At 46.5% G+C, this 19,384-nt stretch overlaps 1 protein-coding gene across 2 annotated transcripts in view; it reads right to left on the reverse strand.

The window, feature by feature from the left end:
- Positions 1-19,384, reverse strand: part of Vang (Strabismus domain-containing protein Vang) — a 679,794-nt gene that overhangs the window by 537,855 nt on the left and 122,555 nt on the right. Inside the window, exon 1 of one of the 2 annotated variants that reach the window (XM_071659774.1) lies at positions 10,183-10,373. The exons of the other annotated variant lie outside the window; for it this stretch is intronic. The gene's annotated coding sequence lies outside the window, so the exon portion shown is untranslated. Of the gene's footprint in view, positions 1-10,182; positions 10,374-19,384 lie in introns of those variants that run through there. 2 annotated transcript variants of the gene reach the window in all.

Here is a 19,384-nt window from a genome sequence, read left to right on the forward strand (position 1 = left end):
CACCACTGTAAGGTTAGCGGAAACAGTTCACCACTGTAAGGTTAGCGGGAACAGTTCACCACTGTAAGGTTAGCGGAAACAGTTCACCACTGTAAGGTTAGCGGAAACAGTTCACCACTGTAAGGTTAGCGGGAACAGTTCACCACTGTAAGGTTAGCGGAAACAGTTCACCACTGTAAGGTTAGCGGGAACAGTTCACCACTGTAAGGTTAGCGGGAACAGTTCACCACTGTAAGGTTAGCGGGAACAGTTCACCACTGTAAGGTTAGCGGAAACAGTTCACCACTGTAAGGTTAGCGGAAACAGTTCACCACTGTAAGGTTAGCGGGAACAGTTCACCACTGTAAGGTTAGCGGGAACAGTTCACCACTGTAAGGTTAGCGGAAACAGTTCACCACTGTAAGGTTAGCGGGAACAGTTCACCACTGTAAGGTTAGCGGGAACAGTTCACCACTGTAAGGTTAGCGGAAACAGTTCACCACTGTAAGGTTAGCGGGAACAGTTCACCACTGTAAGGTTAGCGGAAACAGTTCACCACTGTAAGGTTAGCGGGAACAGTTCACCACTGTAAGGTTAGCGGGAACAGTTCACCACTGTAAGGTTAGCGGAAACAGTTCACCACTGTAAGGTTAGCGGAAACAGTTCACCACTGTAAGGTTAGCGGAAACAGTTCACCACTGTAAGGTTAGCGGAAACAGTTCACCACTGTAAGGTTAGCGGGAACAGTTCACCACTGTAAGGTTAGCGGAAACAGTTCACCACTGTAAGGTTAGCGGGAACAGTTCACCACTGTAAGGTTAGCGGAAACAGTTCACCACTGTAAGGTTAGCGGGAACAGTTCACCACTGTAAGGTTAGCGGAAACAGTTCACCACTGTAAGGTTAGCGGGAACAGTTCACCACTGTAAGGTTAGCGGGAACAGTTCACCACTGTAAGGTTAGCGGAAACAGTTCACCACTGTAAGGTTAGCGGAAACAGTTCACCACTGTAAGGTTAGCGGAAACAGTTCACCACTGTAAGGTTAGCGGGAACAGTTCACCACTGTAAGGTTAGCGGAAACAGTTCACCACTGTAAGGTTAGCGGAAACAGTTCACCACTGTAAGGTTAGCGGAAACAGTTCACCACTGTAAGGTTAGCGGGAACAGTTCACCACTGTAAGGTTAGCGGGAACAGTTCACCACTGTAAGGTTAGCGGAAACAGTTCACCACTGTAAGGTTAGCGGAAACAGTTCACCACTGTAAGGTTAGCGGAAACAGTTCACCACTGTAAGGTTAGCGGAAACAGTTCACCACTGTAAGGTTAGCGGAAACAGTTCACCACTGTAAGGTTAGCGGAAACAGTTCACCACTGTAAGGTTAGCGGAAACAGTTCACCACTGTAAGGTTAGCGGAAACAGTTCACCACTGTAAGGTTAGCGGAAACAGTTCACCACTGTAAGGTTAGCGGAAACAGTTCACCACTGTAAGGTTAGCGGAAACAGTTCACCACTGTAAGGTTAGCGGGAACAGTTCACCACTGTAAGGTTAGCGGGAACAGTTCACCACTGTAAGGTTAGCGGAAACAGTTCACCACTGTAAGGTTAGCGGGAACAGTTCACCACTGTAAGGTTAGCGGAAACAGTTCACCACTGTAAGGTTAGCGGAAACAGTTCACCACTGTAAGGTTAGCGGAAACAGTTCACCACTGTAAGGTTAGCGGAAACAGTTCACCACTGTAAGGTTAGCGGAAACAGTTCACCACTGTAAGGTTAGCGGGAACAGTTCACCACTGTAAGGTTAGCGGAAACAGTTCACCACTGTAAGGTTAGCGGGAACAGTTCACCACTGTAAGGTTAGCGGAAACAGTTCACCACTGTAAGGTTAGCGGGAACAGTTCACCACTGTAAGGTTAGCGGGAACAGTTCACCACTGTAAGATCAGCAGAAGCAAAGCACCACTGTAAGGTTAGCGGAAACAGTTCACCACTGTAAGGTTAGCGGGAACAGTTCACCACTGTAAGGTTAGCGGAAACAGTTCACCACTGTAAGGTTAGCGGAAACAGTTCACCACTGTAAGGTTAGCGGGAACAGTTCACCACTGTAAGGTTAGCGGAAACAGTTCACCACTGTAAGGTTAGCGGGAACAGTTCACCACTGTAAGGTTAGCGGAAACAGTTCACCACTGTAAGGTTAGCGGGAACAGTTCACCACTGTAAGGTTAGCGGGAACAGTTCACCACTGTAAGGTTAGCGGGAACAGTTCACCACTGTAAGGTTAGCGGAAACAGTTCACCACTGTAAGGTTAGCGGAAACAGTTCACCACTGTAAGGTTAGCGGAAACAGTTCACCACTGTAAGGTTAGCGGGAACAGTTCACCACTGTAAGGTTAGCGGGAACAGTTCACCACTGTAAGGTTAGCGGAAACAGTTCACCACTGTAAGGTTAGCGGAAACAGTTCACCACTGTAAGGTTAGCGGAAACAGTTCACCACTGTAAGGTTAGCGGGAACAGTTCACCACTGTAAGGTTAGCGGAAACAGTTCACCACTGTAAGGTTAGCGGAAACAGTTCACCACTGTAAGGTTAGCGGAAACAGTTCACCACTGTAAGGTTAGCGGGAACAGTTCACCACTGTAAGGTTAGCGGAAACAGTTCACCACTGTAAGGTTAGCGGGAACAGTTCACCACTGTAAGGTTAGCGGGAACAGTTCACCACTGTAAGGTTAGCGGGAACAGTTCACCACTGTAAGGTTAGCGGGAACAGTTCACCACTGTAAGGTTAGCGGAAACAGTTCACCACTGTAAGGTTAGCGGAAACAGTTCACCACTGTAAGGTTAGCGGAAACAGTTCACCACTGTAAGGTTAGCGGAAACAGTTCACCACTGTAAGGTTAGCGGAAACAGTTCACCACTGTAAGGTTAGCGGAAACAGTTCACCACTGTAAGGTTAGCGGGAACAGTTCACCACTGTAAGGTTAGCGGAAACAGTTCACCACTGTAAGGTTAGCGGGAACAGTTCACCACTGTAAGGTTAGCGGGAACAGTTCACCACTGTAAGGTTAGCGGAAACAGTTCACCACTGTAAGGTTAGCGGAAACAGTTCACCACTGTAAGGTTAGCGGAAACAGTTCACCACTGTAAGGTTAGCGGGAACAGTTCACCACTGTAAGGTTAGCGGGAACAGTTCACCACTGTAAGGTTAGCGGAAACAGTTCACCACTGTAAGGTTAGCGGAAACAGTTCACCACTGTAAGATCAGCAGAAGCAAAGCACCACTGTAAGGTTAGCGGGAACAGTTCACCACTGTAAGGTTAGCGGAAACAGTTCACCACTGTAAGGTTAGCGGAAACAGTTCACCACTGTAAGGTTAGCGGAAACAGTTCACCACTGTAAGGTTAGCGGGAACAGTTCACCACTGTAAGGTTAGCGGAAACAGTTCACCACTGTAAGGTTAGCGGGAACAGTTCACCACTGTAAGGTTAGCGGGAACAGTTCACCACTGTAAGGTTAGCGGAAACAGTTCACCACTGTAAGGTTAGCGGGAACAGTTCACCACTGTAAGGTTAGCGGAAACAGTTCACCACTGTAAGGTTAGCGGAAACAGTTCACCACTGTAAGGTTAGCGGGAACAGTTCACCACTGTAAGGTTAGCGGAAACAGTTCACCACTGTAAGGTTAGCGGAAACAGTTCACCACTGTAAGGTTAGCGGAAACAGTTCACCACTGTAAGGTTAGCGGGAACAGTTCACCACTGTAAGGTTAGCGGGAACAGTTCACCACTGTAAGGTTAGCGGGAACAGTTCACCACTGTAAGGTTAGCGGAAACAGTTCACCACTGTAAGGTTAGCGGAAACAGTTCACCACTGTAAGGTTAGCGGGAACAGTTCACCACTGTAAGGTTAGCGGAAACAGTTCACCACTGTAAGGTTAGCGGAAACAGTTCACCACTGTAAGGTTAGCGGGAACAGTTCACCACTGTAAGGTTAGCGGAAACAGTTCACCACTGTAAGGTTAGCGGAAACAGTTCACCACTGTAAGGTTAGCGGGAACAGTTCACCACTGTAAGGTTAGCGGGAACAGTTCACCACTGTAAGGTTAGCGGAAACAGTTCACCACTGTAAGGTTAGCGGAAACAGTTCACCACTGTAAGGTTAGCGGAAACAGTTCACCACTGTAAGGTTAGCGGAAACAGTTCACCACTGTAAGGTTAGCGGGAACAGTTCACCACTGTAAGGTTAGCGGAAACAGTTCACCACTGTAAGGTTAGCGGGAACAGTTCACCACTGTAAGGTTAGCGGGAACAGTTCACCACTGTAAGGTTAGCGGGAACAGTTCACCACTGTAAGGTTAGCGGAAACAGTTCACCACTGTAAGGTTAGCGGAAACAGTTCACCACTGTAAGGTTAGCGGGAACAGTTCACCACTGTAAGGTTAGCGGAAACAGTTCACCACTGTAAGGTTAGCGGGAACAGTTCACCACTGTAAGGTTAGCGGAAACAGTTCACCACTGTAAGGTTAGCGGGAACAGTTCACCACTGTAAGGTTAGCGGAAACAGTTCACCACTGTAAGGTTAGCGGAAACAGTTCACCACTGTAAGGTTAGCGGGAACAGTTCACCACTGTAAGGTTAGCGGAAACAGTTCACCACTGTAAGGTTAGCGGAAACAGTTCACCACTGTAAGGTTAGCGGGAACAGTTCACCACTGTAAGGTTAGCGGAAACAGTTCACCACTGTAAGGTTAGCGGGAACAGTTCACCACTGTAAGGTTAGCGGAAACAGTTCACCACTGTAAGGTTAGCGGGAACAGTTCACCACTGTAAGGTTAGCGGGAACAGTTCACCACTGTAAGGTTAGCGGGAACAGTTCACCACTGTAAGGTTAGCGGGAACAGTTCACCACTGTAAGGTTAGCGGAAACAGTTCACCACTGTAAGGTTAGCGGGAACAGTTCACCACTGTAAGGTTAGCGGGAACAGTTCACCACTGTAAGGTTAGCGGAAACAGTTCACCACTGTAAGGTTAGCGGAAACAGTTCACCACTGTAAGGTTAGCGGGAACAGTTCACCACTGTAAGGTTAGCGGGAACAGTTCACCACTGTAAGGTTAGCGGAAACAGTTCACCACTGTAAGGTTAGCGGGAAATTCTGATGACTTTGGTGTTAAAATTCGCTCAATTTAAGACCGCAAAGGTTCTTTAACTCTTTTTGTATAAAAGTGGTCAGGATTTTCCGAAGACTTCTTAACCATTCTTCTTATATGAGAAACTGTGTGTGATCAGCGTCATGGGCCACATCCATAGTGGGAGTGTATGTGGTCTAAGAATTCTCCTTAACACATGAAGATGTTGAAAGAGTTTATGGTTGGTGGATGTAGCTTGACGATGACGGCCTTAATGACGCTGGTAGTGGATAGTCATCTTAAAGCCCAGACGATCCACGAACTCCTTAACTTCACAAGTATAAGTTTGCCCCAAAAAGCTCCAGTTATGGGTTCCGTATTAACGTACACGTATGATCCCTATTGTACGTGCCTTCCATTCAATCCTGTTGACTATGTCTGACACTTTGATCTTTGAAATTTGAAATTTGATAACGTTTCAGAGGTCAAAGTCCTCTCTGGTTTTGACACTATATCACCACTTGACCAATGACAACTTATGGAAACACACCTTTTCTCGGCCTCCCTCAGCCAACACTCCACCTGCAACACTTTTACACCGCTTCCACCTTTCACAGTGACGTGCACTACCCTTGTCACCGTTTCAATAATAATTTCACCTGAGATCGTCCGAGTCCAGTTTCACTGGCCCAGTTTTTAGCTCGATCTCTCTTGGGCATTGTCACCACAGGACTCACACACCTCTTGTTGTTGTTTTCCTTCAGTGTGTGATCAACTCTCGACCAATTCCTCCTTATCTCTGGCTTATCTCCTCCTACAACCTTCATGATTTATATTATAAACTCTCACAGAATCAAATCTTAATACACTTCCTTTGTAACATTCTACATACTGAGGCATACCTTTTCAATCTTCTTATCTCTGTTTTTTTTTTCACTTTCCTTATCTACCCTTCACCATGGTTGCCATCTCTTCTTTCACGTGTTAACCACGACTCTCCTCTTTCTTTTCTCTCACATGCTGTTCCTTCATGCATCATGCTGCTTTCACATAAGACGTTCCTTTCAAACAATGTTTCCCCATATTCATCCTCCCTCATTCTATCTCCCAAGTTTACCTCACCCGTTCCCCAATTCTCTTGCCTTAATGTACAGGATGTTTCACGAGTTCTTACATTAATATGAAAGTTGCTTCAAAAGCCAGGGGACTCAGATAGGATTAACTATTCACCTTCAGTTCAACAAATGTTCAAATTGCTTGACATCAACTTGCTTATGTAAAGCGAGTTCATGTCATGTGATCTGGGCATTTGTTGAAGTAGAGGTAAATAGTGTAGTTTGCCTGCGATTTCGGGCTTTTGAAACACATTTATGTATCGTTTAAAGATACCTGAAATCACAGTTTTATTTTCACATGTAATATCGCGTTCCTTTATAATCACTTCTCTGATCTCCACCACGCCTATCCCTTTGTATATTCTTGATGTTCACCTCCTTTCGTTCTTCATCTCATATTTCTTTTAGCTATCATTTATTCTCCATTTTTTTTCCGAAGTCAAAGCTCTTCGCATCGCTTCTTCCTTTTTCCCTTTCATTCTTTCCCAGTACTAGCAGCAGAGCCAGGCCAGGCCGCCCCTCACACTTCCTCGTCTCCTTTAACTTTACACTCCCTCTCTCTTTCTCAATTCCTTTCACCGTTTTTTCTCTCCTTTCTTTCACTTAACCTCTCCACCTTCACCCTTCCCCCGTTTTCTTAACTGGGTGGTTAGAAGGGGGAAGAGGGAATAGGAGGGGGATTGGGCAGGGGAAGGTACACTGGGGAAATGAGTGATAGCCACCCAGTGTACAGGTTTATGGTGTAGGTTTTGCTCAAGCGAGTGAAAGGTTTAGTGGCTACGTATTTCTAGTGTCTTTATCTATCACACCACCGGCAGACCGGGCGAGAGTGAGTGTGCTGTGCGTGAGGTGTGTTGACTTAGCAAGAAAATTAGCCAAGAGTTGATTTTTTTTCTTTTCTTTTCTTTCTTTATCGTGTATATCGACGGATGACTGGAGCTTGGCTCTCTCGAGGCTGTGATTGGGAACCCTGCTCACTCCCACCCTCCCTAACGGGGCTCCCTAACCCTAGGGGAGGGGGGAGGGGGGAGGGTCCTCCTCCGTGACCGTCTCGCTCCGCCTGACTGGCCACTGTCACGCCCTCCGCTACCTGTGACGTCACGAGGGAGCGGGAAAGTTTAAAATGTTATTCTCGGACCTTCATCAGGAACCAGAGGTGCACGATGCACAGGTCAGCACCTCTGCTGTACCCGTGTCCTCCATGACTCCGGTATACGGCCACATGTCCTTCCGTTATCCGGCTAAGAACCTTATTCTTTGTGTCAGTTCATTACCAGCGAATGTTCATTCAATGCCAGTTGTCATCATCCTAACAGCCTATGATCTATCCACTACCCTGGCTTCAGTTATCCGACCTGGTCACCTCGTGCCATCCGGCCTTTAAACCCAATCATCATTTTAACTTGGGAACATTCAGTAATGCGATACATCTCTACCCTTTAAACATCCGGTTTCCGCTCAACCCCTCCAACCCCTACCCATCCTCCTCCCTCAATATCCTACGGCAGTTCCGTTATCCGACCTTTGGATCTTCGTTACCCGATGTCACCACTCTCCATTACCGGCTCTTACGCAGGTATCCGGCAACACTACCTACATTTACTAGACCCAAACAAATTCCGTTATAAACAACTAGGAATCATCCGGCCACAGCACTGGTAATTATACAGACACAGCACTGGCAGTCATCCGGCCACAGCGCTTGGAATTATACAGTCACAACGCTGGGAATTATACAGTCACAGCACTGGCAGTTATCCGGCCACGGCACTGGTAATCATACAGACACAGCACTGGCAGTCATCCTGCCACAGCGCTTGGAATTATACAGTCACAGCACTGGGAATTATACAGTCACAGCACTGGGAATTATACAGTCACAGCACTGGGAATTATACAGTCACAACACTGGGAATTATACAGTCACAGCACTGGGAATTATACAGCCACAGCACTGGGAATTATACAGTCATAGCACTTGCAGTCATCTGGCCAAAGCACTGGGAATTATACAGTCACAGCACTGGGAATTATACAGCCACAGCACTGGGAATTATACAGTCACAGCACTGGCAGTCATCTGGCCAAAGCACTGGGAATTATACAGTCACAGCACTGGGAATTATACAGCCACAGCACTGGGAATTATACAGTCACAACACTGGCAGTCATCCGGCCACAGCACTGGGAATTATACGGTCACAGCACTGGCAGTCATCTGGCCAAAGCACTGGGAATTATACAGTCACAGCACTGGGAATTATACGGTCACAGCACTGGCAGTCATCCGGCCACAGCAATGGGAATCATCCGGTCACAGCACTAGGAGTCATCCGGTCACAGCACTGGGAATCACCTGGCCACACCAGTGGGAATAATCCGACCACAGCACTAGGAATCATGCGACCAGAGCACTGGGAAGCCACAGCACCAGGTACAATTCGACTACTGCATTACGTTACCCGGCCACAGCCACAGGAATCACCCGGCCACAGCAATGGGAATCACACGGCAAAAATACACTAAGAATCATGAGGCCACAGCACCGGGACGCCACAACTCGTTGAATCACCCGCACAGCGCTAGGAATCAGCCCGCCACAGCAATGGGAATCACACGAGCACAGCACTGGGAATCATTCGACCACTGGGGATCATCCAGCCACAACTCTGAAATTCACCCACCACAGCACAGGGATTAATCCACCACAGCACTGGGATTCATCCACCACAGCACGAATTCATCCAACACAACACAGGAATCAATCCACCACAGCACTGGGATTCATCCACCAGAGCACGAATTCATCCACCAGAGCACGAATTCATCCACCACAGCACTGAGATTCATCCACCACAGCAGTGGGATTCATCCACCACAGCACTGGGATTCGTCCAACCACAGCAGTAAAGACTCACACAGCCACAGCGGTGGAATTCACACAGTACAGAGCCGGAAATCATCCAACCACAGCATTTGGACTCATCCAGCCGCAGCACTGGGACTCATCCAGCTGCAGCACTGGGACTCATCCAGCAGCAGTACTGAAACTCATCCAGCCACAGCATTGAGACTCATCCAGCCACAGCATTGAGACTCATCCAGCCGCAGCACTGAGACTCATCCAGCCGCAGCACTGAAAATCATGCGTCCACAGCGCTAGGAACCACACACCCACAGCACTAGAAGTCACGCAACCACAGCGCCGAGATTCATCCAACCACAGCACCGGAAACCATGCAGCCACAGCTTTAGCAATCACACGGCCACAACAGTAAATACCACATCGCCACAGCAGCGGGCAATCATCCAGCTACTGCAGTACGAGACTCATCATTCACACAGCGACCACCGCTCCTACAGTGTTCGTGGTCCCGTCTATGAGGAAGATCTCTGTGAGCACCACACAGCAAACCAGTGTGCGGCTGCCCACCGGTGGGTCAAACCCCGTCCGTCTCCCTTGCAACTTGCAACTTTGCATAACCTCCTCTGCAGCCGAGTCTGCAGTGACCTCACCGTTGTGTGGAAGGGCACCTTTGTCTCTTGAGAATAAATTTGTTAACTCTGAAATCTGAAGCTTCGTAGACTACCACAAACTGAGGTGCCGACTTTGTCCTCATCGCACTCTGTGGTATGTCAACACACGTCTTATCGTTGTGTAATTCCCTTCACAACGTCTATTGTTATCTTACATTATCTATATCTATTGTTATCTTACATTATCTATATCTATTCAACGTACACGTCTTTTATCAAATGTGAAGACTCAGGACGCACTTGTTCTCACCACAGAAACTGTACCACTGCGATTCTGCACAAGTTTGACGAACTCTATAAGTTGGTCCAGTCAAAGGCTTCCATTAACTTAGCTCATCACAGTTCCCGGCACTACATGGCCAGCTCACGGTTAATCACCATGAAGTCATCATCACACTCCGTGTTCAAATAGAAACCAGAAACAAAACACTCACTAGATGCGCGACGCAAACTTTGTGGAAGAGAGTGTGAGAGAGGCGGAGAGAGAGAGAGCCTGGTATCTGGCCGATCTGAGCGCGCGGGGAGAGTGAGACGGGAGGGTAGACCCTGCCTCAAATTGCGTGAAATAAGGGGAGGCAGCGAGCGAGGGGTACAGGAGCTACCGGCGGCTGGAGGGGAGCGACGGGCGGTGGAGAGAGGGGTAGTCGTAGGGTTGGTGTGGGAGGGGGTTGTGTGTGTGTGTGTGTGTGTCGGTGCGAGGGGGCAGAGCAGGAGGGAGGGAGGGAGGAGCGGACGGGGTGCAGCGTTGGGGGTGTTTATGGCGATCAATGCCTTCCCGCGCTGACTCATTTTGGGTGGGGCCAGATCTGTTAACCATTTTTTTTACTTATTTCGTTGTCCATGTCTTAAAAGTGGACACCATGTGTCACAGTAACACCTTCTCTTTCATCTATCATGTTATATGGGGCAAGAAGAACACCTAGGCCCTGGTTCCCCAGCCGTGTACACAATGGTTCGCGGCAACAGTTATAAACACGTGTTCTTTTCCCGCCCTCTGAGGCTGCACATGCGCACTGCCCGGGTGTTTGTGCGGGAAACTCATAAAACCTTAATTCAGAGGCCGAGCGAGAGGGTAAACGTTGATAAAGTTGAAGGATCATAACAGCATGAGGATGATGTGTATGTGCTCAGGACACAGCAGTGGATGTCAGTATTACGATAGATGTACCCGGTCGTCGGGGTGGCAGGGGTTTGTCCTACACAAGATGGGAGGGAGTGACGCGTGTCACTTGTTAGGCGCCGCGCGCTAAAACTGACCAATTTCATCAACCACTCACATTACCGCTCACAACCAACAGTTTGTGGTTACCATAAAATGTCACCGAAAACACCACAATTTCTCCTCGTTTCACCATAGGAGGAAAAGTTTTCTTTTACGAAAATAAGGAAGGATAAAGTGTCTCAAGCGATACGATACTAACGACTGCCAATTGAGTGTAACGCTTCCCTCTGACGTCCAGGAGGAACAAAAACCACGAGAGAAATCTGCCAGATGCACTCAGAGCTGTGGCCGTCCCCCTGGGTGGCCCAGACACCCCCCACCCCTTCCCTTCCCACTCTGCCCCCTATTGTCTAGCGTGGAAGGGGCGAGGGTGGCCGTGGGGGAGGGAGGGCTGACAATGGACATGATAAAGACGGTGGGGAGGTAAGCGAGGGATCAGAACAAGCAGGATAAATACAGTCCAAAGAGGACGCGATGAGAAGCAGACAGAGGGGAAGAAAGCAAGTGGGGAACGACGGTGGATACGGTGAGGTGAGGCGGGAAGTGAAGGGTCAGGTGTGGGACCAGGTAAAGGCGGGGCCCCAGTGAGGGGTCAGTACGGGGAGGATAGAGGCAGAGGAAAGAAAAGACACGACAGATCCGGTTGGGAGGGAAGGAAGGGATAAGGGTCGGCAGGATAAGACCAGTGATGTGCAGACTGACGGATCTCACAGCGAACATGATCAAGAATGAGGAGGAGGAGGGAGGGAAGCGGAAGGGGAATAAATACGGTGAGAAAGGAAGTTAAGTTCAGTTCTTGTAGCAACACCTTTATTTGCATCCTTCCACGTTAAATGTAGGGGTCCTGGTGTGTACCGATAAATATAGACAGTAAAGCAGAAAGTCAGGTAAGTTACAAAGGTGAACTTAGTGCCCTTGTGGATTCAGTACACACACACACACACACACACACACACACACACACACACACACACACACAGACACACACACACACACACACACATTTCATGTTCAGTCAGTAGCCATATATTTGGACGGTAGACTGATAGCTGAGGCACGTTACATAGGTAAGCTGAGGACCTCATACGATGCAAAATGAAGTCTTGATAATCTCACTTGGTCGCCCAAGGTCCACTAAAGCATTCAACATGCAGAAAGAACTTGGTATTCCCAGCACTGAAGACACAATACTTGAAATCAATCTTATGATGTTACTAGAACTTATGCGTGGTGATCCAGATAGTGTTGTCTCTAACAATTGTTAAACTATGAATGCCATCATGGCACAAGTGAATCTAAATGGATCCAAATGACAGCCAACCACATGACAATGTTTGGTGTACATCATCTGCCCAATATCAGGAAGCAGCAGCACTTCCCGCCATCCTGGTAGATAATTCCTTTCAACATCACTGTACATATCGTCTTGTCCACCTCAGGAACTAACCGCTTGCAATCTTCACCTTCACAAAACCAAAAGCTGTGCCCTTAAAATATAAACTCCAGACTGACAGTAACACAACTCAGTGCATTTACACTGACGGCTATCTCACCTCTGCCACCGGGAGGGCCAGAAGAGCTGCCTTCTGTGATCCAGCCCAATGATAATAGACTAGAAAAGAATGTTAGAATCAACAAATGGGCATCTACCTTACAGACTGAATTGTCAGAGTCAATCATTTCGCTCTCGACCTTGTAGAAATTACCATATTCTCATTTCTTGCTCTAATTGCCCTCAGATCAGAATGTAACGTGTTGGTCTATGGAGTCAGAGACAGCTATTCAAGCATTAGTGGTCACATGATTCATATGAAATTGTTATGGATTCCCTTTCGTGTAGGCCTCCGTGAGCATGACAAGGTTGATGATATAGCCAAACTTACACCAACTTAATAAGCTATTGGGTTCTTAATCAAAAGCCTCAAAAACTGTAATTAGAAAGAACCAACAGACACTTTTGAAGCAATTAGACGAGTACAGATAAGCATGGGTATACTCATTTTCTATCACAGTGAAATTTGTAAAGTAAAACATGTATATGGAGAAAGTAATAAGATCAGAATACAAGATGTAATTGCCTGACGAAGGTTAGGCTATAGCTATTATTGGCACTTTGGCCTGGCTGGCGATGTTAATCATGTGAATCGCAAAGTTTGTGGCCAAACTATAACACTATATCTTAGAATGTGCGAAAAATAAAGCCTTTAGGGATAGATATGAAGAAATGTCACGACATATTGCTAATAACAAGATAACGGAAATTATAGAATTATATCCACTTTTGCATCAAGTCGGTAAAACTTATCACATGAAAGACTTAGCTTAGGAAATGAACCAACTTTATAACAATTACTATAATGATTATCCTCTGCCTGGGACCTGACCAAGACCCATTGTGACCCCAGTAATCCTTTCGCTCTACCGCTCACAGGATGAGCAAGGGGTGCACAATAATCTAGCCACTGACAGCGGGACAAATGAAAAGGAAAACGAGATGAATGTTCAGACATTAGGAGTGGGTATATATACAGTAGAAGAATAAATTCTTATTGGTCAGAATAATCTACTTGATGCTCACGTACCTCCATAAATGAAAGCCTGTGAAGCGTGAACCAGATATGCAGGGAATGCTTGGTGGATGCATCATACAGTTTATAGTGAGTAACAAAGGCTGGGAGTCAGCATCAAGCTGCCAGACGTACTGATAACCCATTCGGATACAGGCAGCGACCATGTCGCGCTCCCTGGAACACTGTTTACACATATCATATTCATGTCTGGAGTTATGAGTACCCAGTAATGGCACTTGACACTAGCACTACCAAACCACTTGGCGAGACGGAGGTTGGTAAGGCCATCGCCCGACTCTCTAAGCAGTAAAGTCTTGATGGTACGACACACGATGACCAGGAGAATACCAGAAGCTGGTGTGGCACACATCTTTCCAGTAATGACATCAGCAGAGACATGAGTGTTAAGGCTTATAAAGGAAGGAAATCTAGAGAATCTCACTTGGCGTTAAGGGACTGCAGAGCTGGCTGGAAATCAGCGGTGATGAAGCCGGTGAGAGAGTTGTGAACAAGATATTGTGGGGACTGCAATAGTGCACTATGAGCGGTACTGACCCATTCAGAGCGACACAGAGGAGCAGAGTGGATACAATCATCCTTAAACATGAAAAGAACGCAGCCACCTTCGCTCACCCCGCCTCCTGCAGGAACCATCAGAGTGGACTGAGACACCAGCACAGCGGTTTGGCAACATTATGTAGGACTTGTGTGGTCATTTAAGGACTTGGAAGTTGAAGCTATATAAGAATAGTTTTCTGGATTCAAGTCCGGGATGGAGAAGTGCTGGTGGGATAGCGAGCGTAAGGGAGAGTATCTTAAGGGCGATAGATGGGAACCAGAAGCGGGCATGATGTATCATGACAGGTGATTTGCGGTTCCACCAACTGACATAGTTGGTTAGTGCTGTCTGCAGGGAAGTAGAGAAGGTGAAGACTAGGTAAGGTTTGTGAAGACATCTAACACCTATGATGATGTCAGTCCAGAGTACAGTATCCTACCAGATATTAAAGAGGGACGCAGCTCATGCCTCTTGTTAACCGTGCGGGTGGCTTTAGGACAACTGCGGTCAAGATGCATGGCCTCGTTTTGGGTGACCTACAAATCTCTCTTCGGTCAGCAGGTGAGGCTTGGAGGAGGAGTGCATGGAAACCGATTAGAGACCATGAGTAAAAGAAGTTACAGGACCTGGCTGTGTTGCATCTCTACCAGTAACAGTGCAAAGAGATTGGAGAAGATGAGGTTTAATCTTTGAAAGATTAATGACGAGGGTAGGCTATGGTGGAGACCCTGACATTGTGTTGCTCCTCTACATCGCTCTTAAGGAGGTGATGTAGTCTCGCTGCACTTCAGGTGTTCCCAATATGTCTTGGTTTCCACAGAAATGCAAAGTACACAGCCTCTGGAAGACACAGTAAATTCATAGGGCCGGTGACGTGTGGCCGCTCATACATAGCTCAGGATATGGTCACCATCCTGATTAACATGACCAGTAGGAGCTTCAAGTATCTGGCTATTGTGGAGCGGTAGGTTTAGGAACCCCTTCCTGAGATGTAACCAAGATCAGATGGGTTGATACCAATCAGTATTCCACGAATTGGTTCTTTGGACGGCCAACTGGTGAAACAAGTCATGATCCACCGAAGGAAACCCTGAACTCCAAACGCAGCGAGTTGCTCAAGGATGTTGTCTCTGCTAGCAACATCAAAAGACTTTACGTCCGTAAGAGCAGCTTGGGTGTGTTTGGTGACAGTAGAGAGAGACTTGGTAAAACCGTACACTGTACACCTGCCTAGGAGAAAACGGAGGAAGGTGGTCAAAGACGGGAGACTGGATAGGGGCGAGAAGAAATTTTCAAAGGCATGAAATCAGAAAAAAAACAGGGCGGAAATTAGTAGACTTTATTCAAGGCGCAGAGGTAACAGTACTGTAGGCGTAAGCAGAGGAGTGTGTACTGGTTTCAGGGGTCATGTTACAGAATTGTAAAAGTGGGCTGCCGGGGGACGCGTGCAGTGAGAGTGTGGCTAGAATACGGAATCCCTTTGTCCCCAGAGACGAGACGGTGGCTTTAACTCGACACAGGCCAGATTGGAGTTCACCAGGTGTGATGGGGGAGGTCGTCAGACACTCCTTTTTTTTACTGAAAGTATTTTCACTACTAAAGTAATGGTTAAGACGTGAGTGGCAGAAGGGAGGCTTGTATGAGATCATGCAGTCGTTCTTCTTCTTCTTCTTCTTCCTCTTCCTCCTCCTCCTCCTCCTCCTCCTCCTCCTCCCCACGTCAATAACTCCAAATTACAGTCAAAGGTCTTCATCAAGGCTAGGCTTTAGATGAAACAAACAAACAAAATAAAGGCTTTACGAGGAAGAAATTTAGAGGAGAACAAGATTTGGAAGCGGGAAAGTTGCCCTTCAAAAAGGAGGTGAGATGTGCCGATACGAGTGACATGAGAAGATATAGAGATGCAAAGCTTAACGACGTAGAGATATAATGATAGCGGCCCATCCTTCAGTTGATGACGGCCACACAAAAATCATATGACGGAAAGGCTGGCTGAACGTTGCAAGGTCGAGCTAACGGTGGAGGAATATAAGCAGCCAGTCCTAGGGAGATGAAGCCGGAGCAATAGCTGTAGAAGAGAGAAGGAGAACCAGCATTTACGTGTAAGGCATGAGAGTCAAATGTTGAGGTTAGACTGGGAGAGTTGATAATCTAGACTGCTTTAGAGTAGAATCTGTTTAGTAAATAGAGCTAACCTCCCTCCCCCCCTTTACCCAGATGTGGAAGCAGCAATCCTTTCATAAGCTCATCAAATGTTTTGAACCCTCTGGCATCTGAATAGGACTCCTAGTTCCTTAGAGACAGACTTGGCTATTTGTGTATTGTGGAGTTTTTATGATAGATTAGACGATACGGTGGTATCAAATATATTCATTTTGTCGAGTGATGAAACTTTAGAGCCGTAAAAGGAAACGGGAAAGTTTTTAGTTGCCATACAGAGAAAATTGAAATCTTTAACTTGAGATGAATTAAACGAAGCTACATATGTCCCACCGGAAAATCCTGTCCAAGTCTGTGCTAATGGAGGAAGATGTGACGAGACGAGACATAGATCTAATAAGGAAAGATGGAGAAGTCCTGACAAACGTGGAGGAATGTAGTGCTTAGTCGTCTGCGTATAAGTGCATTACGTTGTTTCCTGAAGAAAGGATATGGTTGGTCAAAAGTAGGGAGAGCGACTAGACACGAACCCTGAGGGACACAGCTGTTGACTAGGAAAAACACGCTGACCCATAAGCAGCCGCGTAGGTAGACCAGAACGAGGGAGTTAAGCCAAAAGAAGGGAGCTTGGAGATCAGAACCCAATACCAAACTTCCTCAAAATAAATCTCTAAATATCACGAACTACATCACAGAATGCCAAGTTTCCCATCGATAATGACCTCATTACAGTCGTTTCGACTACGTAGTACAAGAGGAGATGGTCCTACAGGATACATAAGCTTCAGCGGACCACTGGTTAAACCATTTCTTGAAGCAGTGTTGTGAGGAGTTGGGCAAGAGTCCTCCCTCGTCTCTTCCAGGAATTCGCTCTATTTTCCGCCAAATTTCTCCTCAAATGGTAGCGTTAGCGCTACCGTGGAATCATTCCCAGAGGGCGCGTCTGACAGTGGCAATGCGTTCACGGAGGCTGCCCACAGAAAGGCATTTAAGATGTCGAGTGTAAGATTATTTTTGTCGTGGCTCCCTCAGCGAAGACCATTATAGCCTTCCCCCGAACGAGTATGGTCAAGTGAGGTCGGGCAGGTCTCCCTCTGTGACTTTAAAGGATGAAGTGAACACGAGAGGCCGCAGGCAAGTTAATGAGGTCTGTGTAAAGGGATCTAAAGGAGTTGGTGCGCCAGGTTGGGTTCGTGTGAGAGCTGAGAGATGTAGCTGCTGGCAAGCGGACGTGGTAGGTGTGAAGCTTCTGGGAGTCGGTGGTGCAATACAACTAGAGGGGACGGTGACGGTGACGGTTTATGTTGGGTGGAGAGCAGAGCGATGCGAGGTGAGCTGGACACACTGAACAATGACTTGTTACTGTGCCACGTACACTAACCATCACAGAGTGGTCAAGGTAGCCAGCAAGGAGATGCGTCGGTGAGGTAAGTGGGTCGTCACGAATGCTACGTGTCTCGATAACTTGTAGAAGTGAAGAAGAGAAAGATGAAGACAGTGGTTTAAGGCGGGCAGGGTGATTACTGTAGAAAGGAAAGTTAAGAGTAAGGGTAAGTAGGGCTAAGATGGTGAGGAAAGAAGTTAAGGACTGGCAGGAGGAATGTTATAGGTAAGAAAGTTAATGGTGAGGTTAGGCAGAATATGAAATGAGGAGGGGTAAATAAAAGCAGGCTATACGATGGGGAGGGACGAAGGGGGTGATTATGTGCAGGATATATTCTGTGGGTGGTAGAGTAAACAGAGAGAGTGGAAATAGGTGGTGAGCTGGTAGAAAAAGGCTGCAAGGCGCTGAAACACAGCTGAGATACGAGGACAATAATGAGGCGTGGGAGAGGTATAGCACTGTGTGAGGGTGTCCCTGAGTCGGGTCATAACGTTTTCAAGAGACGCTGACAACATGGGACAGGACGGCAAGCGAAATTTCGAGGTAGAGGAGTTACACGCAACCCAAGGCTGAGATAACGTCTTCCATACAAACCAAAAAACAGACATGTACTGAACGACGTTTACGTAGATCTACTTTCTATTAAACGCTACTGTGCCTGTTCCACGCACATGTGCCGTTTCACTTGGTAGTCTTGAATAGATTTTCCTGTCTCATGGTTTCTCATATGTTTGTTTGGTACATTTTTCTTATGTTGCCAACTTGATATTATCTCCCTATTCAGGAATCTTCCCATCCATGTACGTTATTGTTCTTCGCCTCGATATGTTGCTCAGTTTGTATCCCTTGATATCTCTCTCTTGCGTCTTGCTCAGCTTGTATTACTAAATATCTTTCTCTTTTGTCTGTCTACGAAGTTGAGTTCAAGTTCTTTCAGCCTCTCATGGTGGCTCGTATGCTAAAAGTTCATCAGTATTGCTCGTGAAGTCCTTCTAAATACTCTCTAATCTTAGCTGGCTTCACCTCTGATGGTGGCTATCTATAATAAAACAAAAAGTTTGTTTTTTCATACATGTATTGAGTAGCTTCATCATTCTATCTCTCGTGGTGTAATGTTCTCAATATCCCTCCACGCATTATTTGAGTAGATAATCTTATCAATATGTTCTCCGTATTCAACGATTCTGTTCACAATTAGTCGTAGATAACGAAATATTAGTTTCTTATTGCAAATATCCTGTACCCGTTGGTCTATAATGGACTCTTTTGGTCAAAGATCTTTTCAAATCTAAATTGTTCGAATCTCACTTTAATGTTTTACCTGTGGTTCTAATATTTCCAATTGTATATCATATATATGATATATAATGTAATATATATATATATATATATATATATATATATATATGATATTCAGTTTCTCATGCATTTTGTCCTAATCCTCTTCTATGCCTGTTTTGTTTACTCCTATATCATATTCGAACCATCGCGCTGCACTTCATGTCTTTGTGTAAGTCAGATATCATTATTGTAAGAGGTGATGGTGCCGCTACTGTCCCTTGGAAGAATTTTTGATGAAACATCTTTCTCATCCAACAACGTTCCATAATGTGCTACTGTTCCTTGATCCAGCTCCCTTGTGTCCCTCTAAAGTTCCGTATTGTTACATTTCTTTTGCTTGGATCTTATGAGTGACCTTATCAAGTGCCTTTGTAGAGTCAAATAAGAGGTTTGGTTCCCT

The sequence above is a fragment of the Panulirus ornatus genome, chromosome 68 (genome assembly GCF_036320965.1).
Source record: "Panulirus ornatus isolate Po-2019 chromosome 68, ASM3632096v1, whole genome shotgun sequence".
Classification (NCBI taxonomy): Eukaryota; Metazoa; Arthropoda; class Malacostraca; order Decapoda; family Palinuridae; genus Panulirus; species Panulirus ornatus.